We start from the raw sequence: 6734 nt of genomic DNA on the forward strand, positions 1-6734 counted from the left end.
AAAAAAAAACGCAATATTAGATTACTTACTCTACCTTTTTAGGATTACTTTGAATATCGTACAAACAGACATTCAGGAAAAATAAATAATTTACATTATAATTAAGTATTATTAGGAAGCTTACCTTTACAAAGCACAGAATCATAGCATTTCTTGATCATAATTTACCTCATATTTTTTCAAGCTTGTGAAACTTACCGATAGTTACCTTACCATTAATGACTGTTAGATGTCTTTACAAGGCTTCTTGCTCATTTTTCTCTATATCCTGAGGGAAAATTAAAGATCATTAAATCTTAATGTCGTAAACGAAATATAATTATTGTATTTCAATAGATTATTTTTATCTCCACCTTCTTAATTTTCCTAACATTAAGAAAACTAGGATATCGGAGTCAAGAATCTCCATCAAGTTAATTTGCAGATTAACTGAATTGCTCAGTTAAAGTGCAGAAGAATTAAGTATTTTCCTCATTTTCCCTAGCTGATGAGCACATAAACGACTTCATGCCATTAAAGTTCAAAAATTTGTTTCTTTCATTCTATCAACTAATTTGTTGGCTATATTTATTGACTTGATTCTAAAAATAAATGATTTCTTCCTTAATGGTAATAATTTTTAAAACCATTTTATTCTTTGTATTATGGTTTTTAAAGTGATTGATCAATTGAGTGATTGTTGCAACTATTGAGTTTTTAAAGTTTTCATAAAGTTTTTTAAGTTTTCTAAACAAATGGTAATCTCAAAGGGCCAAACTCAGACTATATAGAGGATGTTGAACTGTATCCCAGTGAAATGTCAAACTTTTGCTGTGTTACTTCGGTTTTTGGCAAACTTTTTTTTTTGCATACTTTTGTTTTGTGTTCAAAATTCTCGCTGAGATTTTTCGATATTCCAAATCGTCATTAATTATGCTTTGCATACTTCCATAACTCATCTTTGTCACAGCAAAACTTTCTCTAACTTTCATTCGTCGATCATTATGAATAAGGTCTGTAGTAAGACTCAATCTTGGCTGAAGAGCATGAGACAATTTCAATTTCTTAATGGCCATGCTTAAGTGACTATAGTGCCGCTTGCATACTTGAGCTCTAAACAGGATATCATTGCCAAAGTTTGCCTGTAATCTGCTCAAAATGTCAGTACATTTGATATTTCCTCTTGTTAAAAATTTTATTATTATGTGCTCTGAAACTGCGTTAAGAATGTTACGACCGAAAACTTAACAGTGCCAAACTATTGCTTATATTTTAGATAAAGTTTATTGTTCCATTGATAATAAGAATAAAAATCGTATGCTGCTATTAGAAAGGTCTCATTTATATTTGATCCACCAACGTATATTCAGAATCCATTTAATTTTGGTTTTAAAAAATTGCTGTATTTTGTAAGATGAAGAAAAAAATGCCCCTCAAGCAAAACACGTATTTAAATATGGATCATGGAGATATCTATCTCTATCTGTTATTTAATATATATATATATATATATATATATATATATATATATATATATATATATATATATATATATATATATATATATATATATATATATATATATATATATATATATATATATATGGGTAATTCTTTGGAAACATGACAATTCGGAAAAAAAAGTTTCTTCACATTTAAAGTCTTCAAAATAATCTAAATTTTTTTTGTATATTTATTTAGTTACATTTATTAATATTTTACAGACAGCAGTGTAGTTTATCGATATTTTCTCCAAAAAAAAATAGGAATTCACCAAATTTTGAATACCTGGAAAATGACATATTAGATTAGGAATTAAGAAAACAGTCATTTTAATCTAATAGTAATGCAACTTAAGAAATTCAAGAAGACAAAGTTGAAAAGTTAATTTTAAATTTTTATGTAAATAATTATTTTGAACTATTTGAATATACCGTTTCTTCTCGGCTTCCCGTTTTTGTTTTTTCTCAGTTTATTTCTCCTTGATTGTTTTTAGGCCCCATGTTTTAAAATAACCTAGTAAAATTAATTTTATAATAAATTACATCGGAATTTTTTTTATTATATTATTTTAATTTAAAATATTTCAAATCATTTTATTTTCCAACTTTATTACATTCTTTAATTTATACACCCAAGTAGAGTTTAAAGACTATGACAGAATTAAATTGTACAGTGATGTCCTTCATATTTTAACTATCTGTGTTTTGAAAAAAAAATAACCTAAAGACTTTGTGTTATATGGACCATGAATTGTTTAAATTAATTCATTTATCCACAGCTAAAAGAATCAAAAGTAATTTTGTAGCTGATATGTACAGAATAATATTGTGTATAATAATCAATCATTAAATAAGTAGATAACTTTGTACAAGCATATTACAATCTTACATAAACTGGGTATTAGGTTAATATTTGCTTTCACTCTTTACATTATACTGCTTAAAAAAATTTCTGGTAACTGATGGCATTCATAAGCTAGGAAAATGACAGGCAGGATAATGACAATTAGCCATTTACAGCATTTATTTTAATTTAACATTTCGGCCTAAGAAGTTTACTTTCCGCAGAAAACTATAGGGATTTATTGAAATAACTCATGTAAATCTATGTAGTTCATGTTATTGATTTCAAGAACACAGGAAAATGACAACAAAAAACCTACTCACCTTGTAAAATTCTTTGAAATAGATTTTGAACCAGAAAGTAAGTTCTTAAATCCTGAAATAAGACATGTTTTGATAGGATGGTATTCTAATCAATCGCTTAACCTAAAGTGACTATCTATTTTAATTTTAAATTACTAAAAAAAAGTGGCCAGGAAAATGACTGCTTTTCATGTGACAAACAAATTATTGACAGAAAAAATTATTTCTAAACAAGGTTTTTGGAACTAATACCTCTGTATATATTCTAAAAATGCTTACAACGGTTGAGATAAAAAAAAATTAGACATTTAAAAATTTGAGGGAAGTTTTAAAGCTAGTTATTATTGGAAATATTGTCTGTGACATACCAGGAAAATGACATTTTGATATTCAATTAAATTTTTTAAATATACAAAACAGTCAATGCCAGTGCAAATTTACATTTTAAAATGCTAGCAGCAATGCTATTTATTAAGAATTTTTATAATAAGTTCTTTTAGTAGTATAGTATTGGAGCAAAAAACTGTATTATTTATACAAAATGCATTGTTTTTAGAACAATATCCATAGCTGCCAACTTGTACGGCAACTGAGATATAATTTTTTTAGCATTACATTTACATTCAACATTAGCGTTTTGGGGTATTAACTCTTGAAGTTTAAAGTTTCAAAAAAAATTTTACTGCGACAAATCAATAATTTTTAAAAAATTTGTAGTTAAAATCTATTTCATGGCTTATTATGCGTAGAGATGTCTTGATAGTTTTCTTCAAAGAAAATTACTACGAATTTAAATGTTTTACTACCACTTTCTAAAAAATATTTTTTAGCGATATTACAAGTTGGTAAGTATGATTATCGTAAGTTTAATAAGATTTGTCAAACTAACCTAATTTGGAAAAAAGACCATCTTTTAAGTGTTTTCTGAAGATTTTCTGCCGTCTTCATCTCTGTCTATTAGTAGCAGACACAAAGTCATTCATTCTCAGGGAGGAAACCAATTGATACGGTTTTATTAGTTGAACTGAGCATCTTAATGAACTAAAATGAATCTTAAAAATACTTATTAGTTTTACCTGAAAAAAATTGACATTAGAGCCTGAAATGAAAACAAAATTTAATAAGCAACTATTGTAATCATTTTTAAAGAGGTAATAAGTTGACTTATGACTACAGACGCACAAAAGTTAAAATTAATAACAAATATTTTCTCTTAAATTTGGTGATTGGAAAAAATGAAGAAATATTTGAAAACTTTTTCGCAATCAAAGTTAAAAGAAAAATGTAACCATAAAATTAAAATGGAGATAAAAAAAAATGAGCTACAGCAAAAATAATATCTTAGAATTTAAAGTAGTTCTAATCGATATAAATCAAACTATACTTTGTCATACATATTCAAAAAGAAAAGGCACAAAACTTGAATATTAAAATTTGATAAAATGCGCTTGGTTTTAAATTAGTTCAATCTATTTTTATAAATCCACACTTAGCTTATCCACAAAGTAATAGTGTGGGAAGAACTTTTACTATTTTTAAGTTTCCTTTGAACCAAGAACTCAGAAGACATTCAATTCTCTTCATTATCCATATTTACTTAAAGTATTGCCTTCTGTTTTATTTCATAAAACAGACTTTCTCAAATTAATCAAGTTAACTTAGCATTCAGGGAAGTCTTTCCATAGATTAATAAATATAGGTAGACTGTTGAACTTTGATTCCATTTGGCATCTGGGAATAGACTGCCCAAATGGCAATCTGAATAAGGTACAAAATGACCATAGCTTACAGTGCTTGAGGCTACAACTACAACGAAAAAATGCGTTTTAAAAACGAAATATTACAAAAAGAAAAAAATGGCGTTCTTGCAGTATTAAATTTCCTATCAAAATGTTTAGACACTCTTAAAATGTATGTACTAATAAATACCTTAGTAGTAGGAGTAAGCTTGGTGATAAATATTATAGTTCGGAATTAAATTCACATTTTAATCATTAGAGGTGATGAACGTTCTATATTCCAATTTTGATTAACTTATGCGTAATGTTATTTGGAAAATGCATTATTGATGTAAATATATATAAAGAAATTGGATAATACTTAGATAGGGGGGAGTGAAGTAAAACCGGCACATCGATTTTAAGAAAACTAGTTCCGTCTTCTGCGGACAAACTCTAAATTACATTTTACTAGTTAAAAAGAAGGTCCTACTATATTGGCTTCTTGTTGATAATTAATTCACGGCGTCAGTGTAGATAAGTTTGCTTCATTATGTAAACTCTCTAATGTTCGATCACTTTAAAGCTATCCTTATTGATGATTATAATTATAAAAATTATTTTCAGTTCAGCCTATTATATGTTTACTAAAGATTCATACCTTAAAAAACAATACGGATTTAGCCCGATAATTAGCTGAACCCACAAAAGTTGCAGTGTAGCAGAGGAAGAAGATAACTACATCCAAAGTAGAACAAAGGTTTTACGGGTTCCAGAACAAAACATTTTATGAGCCTTAGCCTCAAAGTACAAAAAGCCTGATTTTCATATATTGTAGAATTTTTGAAGACCCTTTATACGAAATTTACATTTTCGTATAGATATTCTCTGCTATTTTCTTTCTTTATTGAATAATAATTAGACTTAAATTAGATTTTTTCATTTGATTTATTAGTAAAAATAAAGCCATTTTTTTACTGTTGCATTCATGCTCATAATGAACAAACTTTTATTTTCTTAATCAACACACACGAAAAAGATTTTTATGCTTAGAGTTTAAAATTAAAGCATGTATCTATGATAATTTATATATTTCTTTTAAAACTCAATTCAGTTAAATACTTACGATATTAGTTAACGAATTGTAAAATTAAAATTTTGAGCTCAAAACTTGTTGGTTTTTTTAAATCTGAGATCAAAATACTTTCGTTAGAAATAATTCAAATTTTCCAATTAAAAATTATTCAGAACAAGTAAATTTTTGCAGAGAAGATAAGCGCAATTGGCAGAAATCTCTCTATATTACCGATATTTCGGAAAATTTTCGCTAAGCGCGTGCCTCCTACTTCCATAACTCAAAATAAATTAAATAAAACAAAATGAAATTTTGCATACTTCTAGAGATTTAAAAAAATCATTCTGATATTAAGATGTTATTAATGCAGTCATTATTATTATTATTATTACATTTTTACGAAGGTTTATTTAGTTTAGCAAAACTATTAGCAGGGGATTTAAAAAATTTATTTTTTTATTTACTGTTATTTTCTTTTTTGGCAGCCACCTACTTTAAAAACTGAAAATGCATAACAGTAACACGTCTTATTTCATTTAAATTTCGTATTACTTTAAGAGTAAGTAAATAGTTCATATTGACCAATTTTCCGATGTAGATAAAAAACGATCAAAAAATGAAACAAATGAAATATTTATTGAATGTTTGTAACCATGTTTTCTTAAGAAAGAAAAAACTTTACACTTTCAAAAATTTCAAATTAGCGTCAAAGTTATTAAAATTTAAAATGTTGGTTCTGTTTTATATTACTTCGAATGGTTGAGAAAAATTTAATATTTTTTCTGCCTTGGATAGAATTAAACTCAATTATTAACCATTCAATTAGAATAGCAATAGCATGCAAGTAACAGAACCATCTGGTTTATAAGAAAATAAATTTTTAAAATTGATAATTTTTGTCAAACCCACGAACAACAAATCAACGTTAATAATTCTTTTTTTTTTATGAAAAAGGGACAAGGTGGTCTTTCAGAGGAAGTGTGCCTCAGGGTTAGGGGGGTGGTTTGCACGAACAGTCTAATCCGATTTTATTAGTCTATGGGTAATTTTAGACCCCAGAACTGAATGCTAGGCTAACTAACAAATTTCTAGATGCTTTCTATCTACAAAAATAGAAAAGAATATGATTGTATATTATAGTATATAATAAATACTTTATAGGAGAAACATAAATAAACATATGCTATTTTACTATGTGTCAAGACATGAGTCTATCTCATAGTAGAAGCCCGTAATAATAGCTCATGACTATAAACAGAAAGTCTTATAAGTTATAAATTCTAAATTTGCATATCTGTGATCTCAGTTGAATCC

General features: G+C 26.9%; 1 long non-coding RNA gene across 1 annotated transcript; it reads right to left on the bottom strand.

Annotated features, from left to right (window-relative positions):
* Positions 1 to 3846, bottom strand: LOC147812088 (uncharacterized). Its single transcript, XR_015432895.1, has 2 exons — positions 3517 to 3846; positions 1 to 268 (listed from the first exon to the last, which is right to left on the bottom strand). It is a non-coding gene; the product is annotated as an uncharacterized LOC147812088 (long non-coding RNA).
* Positions 3847 to 6734: the final 2888 nt, after the last annotated feature.

Source organism: Parasteatoda tepidariorum, chromosome 4 (genome assembly GCF_982258835.1).
Source record: "Parasteatoda tepidariorum strain Cologne lab strain chromosome 4, Ptep-v5.0, whole genome shotgun sequence".
Classification (NCBI taxonomy): domain Eukaryota; kingdom Metazoa; phylum Arthropoda; class Arachnida; order Araneae; family Theridiidae; genus Parasteatoda; species Parasteatoda tepidariorum.